General features: G+C 45.2%; 1 pseudogene; it reads left to right on the forward strand.

Moving 5' to 3' along the window:
- The first annotated feature begins 144 nt into the window (after positions 1-144).
- LOC114047188 lies at positions 145-8,794 on the forward strand (annotated as a pseudogene).
- The last annotated feature ends 4,590 nt before the right edge of the window (positions 8,795-13,384 follow it).

A 13,384-nucleotide genomic window follows, 5' to 3' on the forward strand; every position in this document is an offset into this window, starting at 1 on the left:
TCTCCCCAGCCCTTCTGCAAAGTGCTTGTGAACTAGGGGGCGGGGGCTCAGCCGGGAGCATGCGCTCTACCCCTGGGTGGAGCCCTGGTTGCCGAAGTGCACCTAGGGATGCTCAGCGCTTTGGAAGCAGAGGTAGGAAAGAATGGCGGGAGTTCTGCGCAAGCGCACTCGCCCATAAGCGCCCCTCCCTCTCCGCAGGTTAGAATGAAGAGGGGTACGGGAGGGAGCGGGGGAGGCAGAGGTGGCCTCGTGTCCGCGGGGCCGTGTGGGTTGAGGCGGCGCGTTGTAGCCCGCGGCAGATTCGGCGGCGGCAGCTCGGGAGGCCTAAGCTAGTGGAGGAGACCAGAACGCCAGTTTGCTCACTTTTCTTGTGGCTGCATGGCGCAGGCTCTTCTCTCTAAGCGTTGCCTACGTTAGCTGGCGTTTCCAAGGAGACAGGACCGGGGCTAAGGGCCGCGAGAAGGGACTTGCTGCGCCAAAAGCGCAATTGCCCAAAGCTGTGCCCATGTTGGGAGAGGTTTCCCGTTCTGCAGACTACAAACACTCCCTGAGTTCTGCCCCCTGCCATTCTACGCCCCCATCCCTACCCCAGAGCCGTAACTGGGAGGTTTTGCATCTAGAAAAGAAGGGGGAAAGAAGAGGGATAAATCATAGAACGGATCATGAGGTCGCTTCCAAGCATTTATCAAGAACCTGCTTGGTGAAAAGCCATGTCCTCTGTGCTGGGTTTGGAAAGGACAGTGAAAAACATTCCCAGTTGTTAAGGAGGATACAACAGGTAAAAGGGGAGGGAGGGGTCAGGAAAGGTGACAGTTAGAGGAAGGCTTGAAGGAAGTCAGAGGATGGTAAGAAGTGTAATCCTGTGCAAAGACATGGAGGTGGGAGATGGGATACCAAGTTGGGGGAACAGCAAATAAACCAGTTAGGTTAAACTGTAGAGTGCAAGAAGGGGAATAATGTGAAATGAGCCTGGAAAGGTGGACAGATTGTGAAGAGCTTATAAAGTAAAACAGGGTGAAATGAGCAGAACCAGGAGAACATCGTATGCAGTAACAGCAGCATTGTTCGGTGAATGACTTAGCTCTTTTCAGTAATACATGATCCAAGACAATTCCAAAGGACCTCTGATGGAAAAGAACTGATGGAGTCTGAATGCATATTGAAGCATACTGTTTCCAGAGGTGTGTGTGTGTGTGTGTGTGTTTCCTTTTGCTCTATTTCTTCTTTCACAGCATGACTAGTATGGAAATGTTTTACATGATTGTACATATACAACCCATATCAAATTGCTTAGTTTTAGGAAGAGGAAAGGGGAGGGAGGGAGAAAAAATTGGAACTCAAATTTTTTTAATTGGCCCTTAAAATTGTCTTTACAGTAATTGGAAAAAATAAAATACTATTTTTTTTTAAAAGTAAAATGGGGGGAGGAGCAGCTAGGTGACAAAGTGGATAGAGCTCTGGCCTTGGAGTCAGAGGACCTGAGTTCAAATTCAGCCTCAGACACTTGACATTTACTAGCAGTGTGATCCTGGGCAAGTCATTTAATCCTATTGCCTAGCAAAAAATAAATAAATCAAAAGTAAAACAGGGAGTTTTGTTTTATTCTAGGAGCAGAAGGAAACCACTGAATATTCTTGAGCAAGGGAAAGAACAGTAAGATCATACTTTAGGAAGATTATTTTGGCAACTGTGTGGAAGATGTATTGGAGAGGGAAGGAACGGGATGAAAGAGACCATTTAGGAGGCGTTAGTACAGGTGGGGATAGGGCAGAAAGCTGAGGCCTCTCTTATATTCATTCTTCATCACAGATTTAGAGGCTGAAAGGGGCCTTAGAAGTTCATCTAGTCATTTTACAGATGAGGAAACTGAGTCCCAAAGAAGTTAAGTGTCTGCCCCAAAGTCACAAAAGGGGTAAATGGCAGAACTAAGAACTAGGTCAGCTGACTCCAAATCCAGCATTTTTCTGCTAGTCTTTATTGCCTCTCCCAGTGTTGCTGGGGTCAAATTCAAGGGACTTGGATGAAGGTAGAGAGCCTAAAACCTCTCCTGTGCACGTATGGCCAGAAGTGCCCTCAGATGTGTAAACATAACTTACCCAATGCCACAAATAAAGTTAGTGGCAGGTATATATGAATTTGTCGTCGTGCCCATACATACAACTCTCACTGTGAACATTCAATTCAGAAAGTATTCTTACTATGTGCAATATTATGCTAGGCACTGTATTACCCATTATATATTAATAGCATGTATTTAGTGCCTACTATGTACCAGGCACTATGCTGAGCGCAGTGGTGATACAGAGAAAGACTAAAGATGTCCCTGCCCTAAAGGAGCTCAGTCTAACGTGCATGCAGACAAGTATGTACAAACAAAACATATCCAGGACAAATTGGAGATAACCTCAGAGGGGATACGCTAAGGTTAAGGAAGAAAGGCTTCTTGCAGAAGATAGTGTATGGAACACCCCCAGATATAGAGAGAGACCCACCAGTGGCAAGGACTTGTCCTTGTGTGGCTCAAAGGGGGGCAGAAGAGACATCTCCAGCCTCTTGTCCCCCCATCCCTTCTTCAAGGGAGACTTTCATTCCTTCTAGGAGGGGAAGCAGGAGATTGAGGCTGGAAGCCAATCTCCTGTCCTCAGAAAGAGGGAGTACCAGGCTAGAAATATATTTTTTGTTTCTTTAAATATTGTTCATTTAGGGGGTATGACTGAGTTCCATTTAACTTTTGATCACTTTGTCATTTTGGTGGGAATGGGGACCCCAAGCTCTATAACCAAGGCTTGAACCTTTTCCCACCTAATACTATTTCCACAATGAACACACATAGAAAATAACAAAGAAACCCATTTATACAAATCATAACAAGACAGAAATCAGAGAATGTACACATAGGAGAACATATACCAGACAATACAGATTGAAGGAGCTGTCCCATTGGGAATGAGGTAAACCAGCTCAGTTGAGAGAGGGTCTTGGATCTCACCCAAGGGGAAACTCTCCAAAGTCTCTAGAGTAGCAAGTTGGGAATAGGGACATGATGGAAACTACTTGCTCCTTTCATGTCTTCCCAGAGTCTTTTCCTTCAGCAACCTGAAGTAGAGTTGGCCTCTTCCATCTTCTCTCTCAAAGTTGGAAGCTGGGTGAACCAGCATGATGAGTTCCCAAAGGGGCACTGACAAAGCCTGGAGCTCCCTCACCTCCTGACAGATCTACCCTGCACCTCATGCAAGGTAGAGAAGGGCATTCATCTCTACCAATAAAGAGAGTCCCATACCAGTAGGCTTTAGGCCGGGGGCGGGGGAGGGGGGGCATGTGGAGGGGTGGGGATGGTTTCGGTGGTATTTTAGCTGAGATTTGACAGTGATGAAGAAAATAGTCCCTGCCTTCAGAGAACTTACATTCAACTAAAGCATACATGTAAATATTAAATTCAAGGTGATTTGAGAAAGGAGTTAGGGAAGGTTTCAGGAAGGAGGTATCTGAGCTGAACTTTGAAAGAAGATAAAGTTTCAGAGGGGAATAGTTGGGAAATGTATTCCTGGGTTTTGAACAAGAGAGGTGATAGCCAGAACTGTACCTTAGGAAAATTATTTGGGCAGCTGTGAGAAAAATGGATTAGAGAAAGGAAAGACTGGATGCAAGAAGACCAATAAAGCTATTAAAATAGTTCAAGAATGAAGCGATAAGGACTTGAAGTAGAGTGGTGGCTATTAGTGGAAATAAGAGAATCGATTCAGGAGATGTTGAGGAAGAAAATTCATGAGACTTGGCAACTGATTGGATGTAGGGGTTGAGTGAAAGTGAAAAGTCAAGGATGACTGAGGTGGTGAACCTAGATGACTGGAAGGGTGGCAGTTTCCTCGATAGAGATAGGAAAGTTTGTAGGGTAGTATGTTTAGGAGGAAGATTAGGAATTCCGGTTAAGACATGTTGAGTTGAGGTGCTACGTAGGCTATACAAGGCCAAGCAAAAACTGAGATATCTGAGGGGGAGGGGGAAGAAAGTCAGTCCTCTCCCCTCCATCATCACCATTCCTGTCCACAGGCAGGCTTAAGCCTGGACAGTTGATGATGATGATGTTGATGGGTGAGCCTGGCCCCGGGCAAGAGATGGCAAAGGACTGGAACCTCCCAGGAGATTCAAAGGCAATGGGAACAGGAGCCTACTTGTAGACCTGATTTAGGCCAAGTAGATAAATGCCCTAATGGTTGGGAGTAGGGATGGAGGGAGGGAGGGGAAGGATCAGGGAAATGAAGTGGTGGCAAAAGACTGAGAACCTATTTCATTCACCCAATCTTCAGGGATATCCAGAGCAGGAATGGGCACAGAACTCTTTAGGCAAGAGAGCAGGAGCTTAAAGCACTTGTCCCCAAAGGATGCCCCCTCCTTCTTGCCACTAAGCAGGGCAGTCATACCACTTCTATGGCCAAAGTTAGGTTGGCCCCTTGGCCAACCCAGGTTACTAACTCAGGCCAGCTGGGGGCAGAGAAGGTAGGGTAACTGACTGCCCAGGCCCTTCTGAAGGGACAGGACAAGCCTAAGTTCATCCCTGCCCATCCCTACCCCTGTGCTGAGTTACCCAGCTTGTCCTTCATATGAAAGGTTTAAGATTGCAGGCCTCCTAATCTTGGAGTCAGGAGGACCTGAGTTTAAATTTGGCCTCAGACACTTGACACTTACTAGCTGTGTGACCCTGGGCAAATCACTTAACCCCAATTGCCTCACCAAAAAGAAAAAAGCCAAAAAAAAAAATTTTTTTTTTTTAAAAAGAGGCAGCTAGGTGGCCCAGTGGATAGAGTTCTGGCCTTGGAGTCAGGAGGACCTGAGTTCAAATCTGACCTTAGACACTTGATACTTACTAGCTGTGTGACCCTGGGCAAGTCACTTAACCCCATTGCCTACCTGAAAAAAAAAAAAATTAAAAAAAAAGAATAATGTTATAAAAAAAAAGAAGATTGCAGGCCTATTAATTAACTCCCATGCTCAGAATCCCACTCTTAGCCTGACTTGGTTGAGAGGCTCTTGGGTATTAAAGCTATGCTTGGCAAAGAGGTAATGGCCAACTCCAACATCCCAGACCCTGTGGTACCTTCAGTGGCAAAAAAACCACATTTGCCAGAGGAACTGAGTACTGGAAGTCTTGACAACTTTTACCATCCTCCATATGTATGTCTCTCCCCACCTCACACACATATTATTGTGATCAATTAGGTGCCCTCTAAATTCAATAATGCCCTGTAGCCAAGCTCTGCTTTTCCTATCCTGGTTATAGATCTGCCCCCATTCCTCAACTATTATGCTTGTGTTTGTGTACCAGCTGGAAAAAAAACACTCTCCACTTCTCATCCCCTCCAGATGCGTCCTCTTTTCCCACCTTCTGCCCTTCCTTCAGCTCTACCTCCCAAATACATATCCTTATTCCTGAGCTCAGTGCCCCCCAAATACATCCCTCAGTTCAGTGCAGACATCTCTGCCAAAAAAGTGTTCTGTAAGCCTTAAAATGCCAAAAGAATGGGAGTTGGTGTTATTACGAAAACATTTTTATATTTTTCTTGTTCATTGGTTTTAGAAAGCATCTGTCTTTGATGCCTGTTTGAATTGATTTGCATTGTCTTAGGCTGTGGTTTAAAAAAAAAAGCTTTAACTTCAATTTTTAAAATAGAGATTTGGTTGGGTATTCAACAGGTTTCTGTGGTTTTTGACTCAAGGTTTGCTTTAAGACCATGGTGGGTAAGGATCCCAGCTCATCTTTCCATTTCCCCCACACCCCTCAGCCAGTCCTCTGTGTCATTCTTCTTTTCTCTCACCTTTCAAATGAGGCCCAGGAGTGAATTCAAAATATCATAGAAAGAGTACTGGGTTGGGAGACAGAGTACCTGGGTTCAAATTCTGGCTTTGCTGCCTACTGGGTAACCTGTCTGAGCTTCCTCTGTAATATACCATGAATTTGGAGCTGGAAGTGACCATCTAGTCCGATGCCCTCATTTTACAAGTTTGGAAACTTTAGGCCAGGGAGGTTTAAGTGACTTACCCAAACTCACGGAGGAATTAGATTAGATTATCTTTATATTCTACCATATCTCTATAATCCTGCTAAAGCTATAATCTCTTCCTGGGCCCAGATCACCCTTTCTGGATTCTCTCTCCTCCCTTTCCTGCTTCAAGTACCTTTAAGCACAGATAAATTAATGAAATAGCCCAGGTTCTCAGTTACTCTGTTTACAATAGGTATCCCTAACTCCATAGTACCCCACCTCACCTACTCCTGCTCACCACCCCCCCAAAAAATCAAGAAGGAGTGTTTTTAAAGTGAATATTTAATTAGGATCCAATCCCACGAAAAGGCTGGTCTGTTTCTCATTTGTTACAACAGTCTAAACTATTATAGCATCTTAGAATTACACAAAATTACCTCTCGTTTACATTTGCATCTTTTGGGGTCACACTTCTGAATGCAAGAGCACTTCCTTTCCCTCCCATTGGAGGTTGTTTGGATGCCACGCTGTGCAGTGTTTGCTTTTTCTGGAGAGGTCTGTCCACAATAATTAGATTTGGGGGGCAAACTATTAACTGTCTCCCCAAAAACCACTTGTTCAGCACATTGCAATCTGGGCCAAGTTTGCATGGCCTTGCCTCTACTGAGCCCAAATAGGGAACTGGTGTCCTGGACTCTGACTGATCATTTTGGGAGCCTGGATAAGCAAGCTGCTGTGAGCTTCTGTGTAGTATCTCTTTATTGTGTTGGCCCTGTGGCAAAGAGTAAAAGCAATCCTTACCCCATAGTCCTGATTCTCATTACCAGGAACCACACCACAGCTTTCATGGAGTTATCGGTCACACTGAAGGCAACAGCAGATATCCAGGCATTCTTTCTCACACACTGTGCAGGTTTGGAAGACCTAGGTCCCCCCTTGTGGGAATGATCTGTCTAGTCACTTCAGAATTTGCTTCCAGGTGCTCCCCAAGATTCCAGCTGTCCCTTCCAGCATCACTGCCTTTGTCTTGTTGACCTTGAAGACTATTCTCCAATTACCTTTCAGCCCTTTCTAAATCTTCCTCTGTTCTTAGAGTGATAACTTCCTTGGGTAACTTAGAAGTAGCCAGGCCAACTTTGGCTTCACAGCCAAACATAGCTTCATAGGGACTTCTTCAGATGCCTTCATGATAGGCTCAATTTTTCATCATCTGGATGAAACACAAACCCTCAGCCCAGTGCTGGGTGTTATTGGTCTGCACCCAGGTGGTCAGCATATTCTGGACATCTCGGTTAGCTCTTTCCACGGAGCCCTGCCTTTGGCCCTGGACCATTTTCAAGTCTGGCTACATCTGAGTGAGGTCTTTGACTATCTGGATGGAAAAATCTCTGCCATTTTTGGACTGTAAAACCCTGGGTGCCCCCAAAACTGTGAAGATATCCAATAGGACCTGCACCACTTCCTGGGCCCGTTTGAGGTAAATGGATATAAAAAAATAAACTTTGTAAGGTGGTCTTGTAAAATCAAGATGAAAATGTAAATCCCATCAGGATTTGACTGCATGTCAATGAGATCAGCTTGACACATCGAATTAAGTTCCTTAAAAACTTTTGGTTCTAAGCTCTTTTTGGTCGTGCTGTTCAGCTGTTGGCAAGGTCTGCAGAGTATCAGGTAAAATCTACTGATTTCTCTTGAAATGTTCTTGTATTTCCATTGTAATTCTCTTTCCATGCAAGTACACCCACCATGATCAATACTGTGATGTGTCTCATGCAAAATGTCAAATAACTCTGAACATAGAACTGAATTTCAAAGGACTTTCCTTTTAGTGACTCAATCAGCTTCTCATCACCTTGTATAATGATCACATCAAATATAGCCAAACGCCTATAATCAAGGGACTCCTTCTTTGCCTTTGCCTTGGCATCCATCACTTCCTTGATGAGCTGGCAATACTTCTCTTTGGTAAATAGGTCACGGTTCTTAGATTTGCTCTCCAGTAACTTCCTGAGTTCTCTCTCATGCTTCCCCACTGCATTTCTGTGCCACTTATATTGGCAGTAATGAAGCGTCCATCACTCTGTGACATGATGAGAGTCTTGAAGAATGATCAATCCTAGGGACACAAAAGAAGCATTCAGAAATTGGAGTGACTGGCTAGGAGCATAGAGATGAGCCAAACCATAGAATCATAAAATCTCAAGAGTTGGAAGGGATTTTAAAAGGCATCAAAATCCAACCTGAGAAGAAATCTCCTCTATTCATCCCTCTAGATGGGGTCACCTTGCTTCAGCTTGAAGGCCTCCAGGGAGGGAGAGCCACTATGGAAGAGAAAACATTATGGAACCTTCTGTCTTTCCTCTCGGCCCGGATGGTGGCAGCATGGGTAAGTGCCATGGTCTTCGTACTGCTAGAAAGCTCCGAAGCCACAGGAAAGACCAAAAGTGGCATGACAAACAATACAAGAAAGCTCATTTGGGCACCGCCTTGAAGGCCAACCCATTTGGAGGAGCATCTCACGCAAAAGGGATTGTCTTGGAAAAAGTTGGTGTGGAAGCCAAGCAGCCCAATTCTGCCATCTGGAAGTGTGTGAAAGTCCAGCTGATTAAGAACAGCAAAAAAATCACTGCCTTTGTTTCCAGTGATGCTGCTTGAACTTTATTGAGGAAAATGATGAAGTTTTGGTTGCTGGATTTGGTCAAAAAGGTCATGCTGTTGGTAATATTCCTGGAGTCCGATTCAAGGTTGTAGAAGTTGCAAATGTTTCTCTTCTGGCCTTGTACAAAGGCAAGAAGGAAAGACCAAGATCATAAAAATTGTATGATATCTTTGTCATAGTAAAAATATTTCATGTAAAAAAAAAAAAAAGAAAAAACCATTATGGAGGAATTGGAACCTCTAGGTTCAAGTCTTGCCTCTTACTAGTTAGGTGACCCTTGGCAAGTCACTTTACCTCTATGACTTCAAATTTCCTCATCCATAACATTGGGATAATAATACTGATTCTGCCTACCCCATAATGTTATTAAAACCTTTTGCACATAGCGAAAGGGAAGGGAGAGGGCAGACCACTGATTTCATCAGTATCAGGAACTCTCAATATGGAAGCTGTACCCACTGATGTACCTCAGAAGCCTGCCAGAGGCAATAGGCCTTGGACACAGGCCTATCTGACTCCAAGGCTGTCCCTCTCTGCCACATTGCCAGTCAGTAGGAACTTGGCAAACATGAATTGGATTGTACATTTTAAAGCCTTGTAGATGTGTGAGATAATTTTTATTAGAGCTCACTATCTCTGCAGTGATTGATCTGTGGGTATATATGTAATGCCTAATATGTGGTACAGTTTGTGCTGAGTGCTGGGGAGACAAAAACAAATGAAACAGCCCCCACCCTCAAGGAACTGACTGTCAGGCAAATAGCATGTACACATCTGAAGAGATACAGAATACATACAAAGCAAACACAAGATCATTCCCTTTTTTGGGGGGGGTGGGGGGTGGGGGAGAGATACTAGCAGCTAAGAGGGGACCAGGAGGGCATCATTTAGAAGAATGGTGAAGGTCTTTAAATGCTAAATATATATATGATCCTATAAGCAATAGAGAGCCACTGGCATCTTCATGACCAGGAGAGTGACATAGTCCGACCTGTGTTTGGCAATATCCCTTAGGCTACTCTATGGAGCATGGATTGGAGTTAGGAGAAACTGGTGAACAGAGTGGCCAATTAGGAGGCCCAGGAGAGAGATGATGACCTCAACTAAGAGTGGTGGCCCTGAGTGGAGAAAAGGGGATGGATTCAGGGTAACATCAACAAGATTTGGCATCTGTTTGGAAATGAGAGCGTGGCAATGTCCTGCAGTGGAGTCAGAAGACACGGGCTCAAGTCCTGCCCCTGATATTACTTGTGTATAAATATTTCCTGTTGTGTTATGACCTTAGGCAAATCACTGAACCTCCCTGGCCCCAGAATCCTTTTCTATAAAATGAGGGTGTTGGAGCAGATGGTCTCTGAGGTTACTTCCAGCACTGGTTCTTTGATCCCTATCAGAAGGGAGGGAGAGTGAACAACCCATACCACTTCTGGACAGCAGCCTTGTTTGGAAGTTCTTCCTTAGGCTGAGCTAAAATCTATCTCCTTGACTCTTAACCCCGTTACTCCTAGCCTTACCCTCTGACAAGAAAAAAAAATATGTCTCACCCGTCTTTTACGTGATAACCCTTCAAATATTTGAAAGCCTATCCCCAAGCTGGGAGGGTCTTCTGAGGTCCAACCTGAACAGGGATCCCCTCCATAGCATCTCAGACAAGTGGTCTTCCACCACCTCCAAAAGAAGACCTTCAAGGATTGGAAACCCACTCCTTCCCAAGGCACCCTTTGTACTCTGGGGAGCTCTAATTGTTCAGAGGGTTTTCCTTTTCATTGAGCTGAAATTACTTCTGTCCATTTTACCCCCCAAAGTTCCCCTGGGCTGGAGCTACCTTCTTAGTAAAACCGGAACAAGTGTAGTCCTTTGCCATATGACCATGCCCTTCAAATACTTGAACCTTTCCCTACAGGGAAAGTGCTGGGACTGACAAATGAAGTGTGAACAGTGGGAGAGCCTAAGGAATTAAGGAAAGAAGAGGAGGGAAAAGAAGTTTGCCACACACCCATTTAGAATGTTCTCTGGTCTCTGCTCTACCCCAGTCCTCCACATCAAGTCCTACCTTCTGGATCTCTCCTGACTTCTCTGTCCTTTGAACTTCCACAACACAGGCTATAGTCTACAATATACCTTTTAATCGCAGGCTAGTCACAGATGTTTCATGTCAGCTTCTGGAGGGCAGGGATATGCATTATGCTTTTCTTTCCCTAAGAATACCAAGTCAGAGCTAAGTACACAGTAGGAGTTCCCTAAACCCTTGTTACCTGACTGAACAAAAGGAAGAGAAGAGAGAAGGGGCAGCTAGGTAGTACAGTGGATAGAGCACTGGCCCTGAGGTCAAGAGGACCTGAGTTCAAATACAGCCTCAGACCAAACACTTGACACTTACTACCTGTGTGACCCTGGGCAAGTCACTTAACCCCAATTGCCTAAAACAAGAAAAGAAAAGAAGAGAGAAAAGCTCTTTCATGGGCCATACCCTTCTCTCCATGTGGAGCTTCATCCCCCAGCAATTGGGTAGTGATGACTGTTGAGGTTTTGGGGCTTATGGGTGCTGGGACCCCAAAATAGTGACACGCGAGTCCTGTCCAAATGAATTTGACCCAAGCCTTCTTTCAGCCAATGACAAGGTTTATTACAGATTCCTCATATTGGACAGACTCTTAAGGAAGCTGGACATTTGTGATACATTTGTGATTGACGAGAGTGAATCTCAGCCATTGGCTTGATTTTAAGAACCTGAGGACCTTAATGGAGGCAAGATAGACCTTATGTGCAGAAAGACTGTGGGAGAGATCTAGGAGTGGCCAAGTAGTCTGAAGTGACTGTGAGGAGGGGTCTCGGGAGGATCTGGATGGGAGTGGCCAGTAAACTGGGCTGACTGGGAGGCAGACCACCAGGGACCTGGACCAAGTGGCTAAGGGAGACTGGGGTCTAGATAGGAACAAGGAATGGAGGTCCAGGGTGGGGCCAGGTGCAGACAATGAAAGAGCAGTTAATTAACTGGGAAGGACTGCTTGCCCCAGGCAAACGCCCTGGGACCTGGGCCACCAGGGCTTTTCCTTTTTGGGGTCCAGATCCCATCTCCATCAATGACATTTGAATCCACTCCTCCATTATTTCCCCACCCCCATATAAAAGAGGTTCCTTCCTACTACCCAAATTGCCTCTTAACAGACTTCTCCCCTTCTCTGAACCTATAGAACATTATAGCTGGAAGGGACTTTAGAAGTCATTGAATCCAGCTCCTTCACTTTGAAAATCAGAAAACCAAGGCCTAGAAAGGGCAGTGACTTACCCAAGGTCGTACAGATAGTTAACAGTAGATATGACATTTGAAAGCAGACTTTTTGACTATAAGGCCAATCCTCTTTCCCCTCTACCACACTATCTGTACCTGTGTCTCTCTCTCTTTCTCATACACACACATACACACACACACACACACACACACACAGTGCCAACCTTAGAACCCAGTCACCTACTGTGTGTGCAGGGAACTCAGAGACCCCCCTCTCCCAAAATTATTTCTTCACTAAGAGAGTATTGTGTGTTGTACTATTATTAGAAGGCTCTTGCTCTAACAGGGAGAGTGGAGCAGAGGAGCTTCAGCCTAGTCTTGACAGCCTGTGACTGTGTAACTTCTCGAACAGGAATACAGACTATCACTCGTTTTATAGATGAGGAAACTGGGACCCAGAGAAGAGACTTGCCCAAAGTCACACAGCTACTAACAGCTACAGCATTTGAACCCAGGTCCTCTTGACTCCAAATCCAGGCTCTTTCCACTACAGCAGTGATTGCTTTCATTCCACCCTTTGACCCATTACTTCCTGCTGCCATTGAAAGAATTGTACCACTATTGCCTCCTAGCCTAGTTGGTTACCTTAACCTCCTCCAAAACCGGTTCCATTCCATTAATCCCAATAGCTTTTGCTGTATGCAATCTCTTCCTCTGCGTAGGCTCCTTCCCCTCAGGCTATGAATATGCTCATATCTGCCCTTTTCTAAAAATAATCTTTCAACCCTGATACCCTCCCCGACCCACAGTTGTCTCCTCTGGCTTCTTCCCTCTATGACAAACTTCAAATAGTCTACACACCCTGTTTCATTTTCTCACCGCCCACTTACTTCTCAACCCCTAGCATCTGGCTTCCACCTCCACCCCACTGCTAAAACTGCTCTCTCAAAGGTCACCAAGGACAGCATTAACTGCAAAATTGAATGGTCTTTTCCTAGCCCTCATTCATCTGGGCTTCTCTTGAGGTCCACCCTGCTGCTGCTGACCAACCCTCCTACTTGGCACTCTCTTGGCTTCTGACACGGGATGGACAGGGCCCTTGTTTTATCCCTCTGATTTCTCTGATTGTTCCTCATGTTTCCTTCCATGGTTCCACTTCCAACTCTCTAAACATAGGCATTTCCAGAGGCTCTGTTTTCGGCTCCTTTCTTGGTAGGCTCTACCCTTTCTCCCCTGATCATGTCATCTACTCCTTTGGTTCTAACTCCCTCTTATGCAGATAACTCCCAGATCTACAACTCAATAAGCATTCATTAAGCACCTACTATGTGGAACTGTTTGAGGTGTTCAGGGAGGACTAGCACCTCTGGTGTAAGGGCTTGCTGAGCCCTTTTCAGAGCTCTCATCCACCTTTGGTGTCCACCTGTCACTCAGCTCCAAGAAGCTGAAGCACCTGCAGTGGCCCCACTTCAGTAAACCATCTCGGCAGATGGGCTAAACCAGGTTGAGGGT

This window comes from Vombatus ursinus, unplaced genomic scaffold (genome assembly GCF_900497805.2).
Source record: "Vombatus ursinus unplaced genomic scaffold, bare-nosed wombat genome assembly UNPS02014786.1, whole genome shotgun sequence".
NCBI classification, from domain to species: Eukaryota; Metazoa; Chordata; class Mammalia; order Diprotodontia; family Vombatidae; genus Vombatus; species Vombatus ursinus.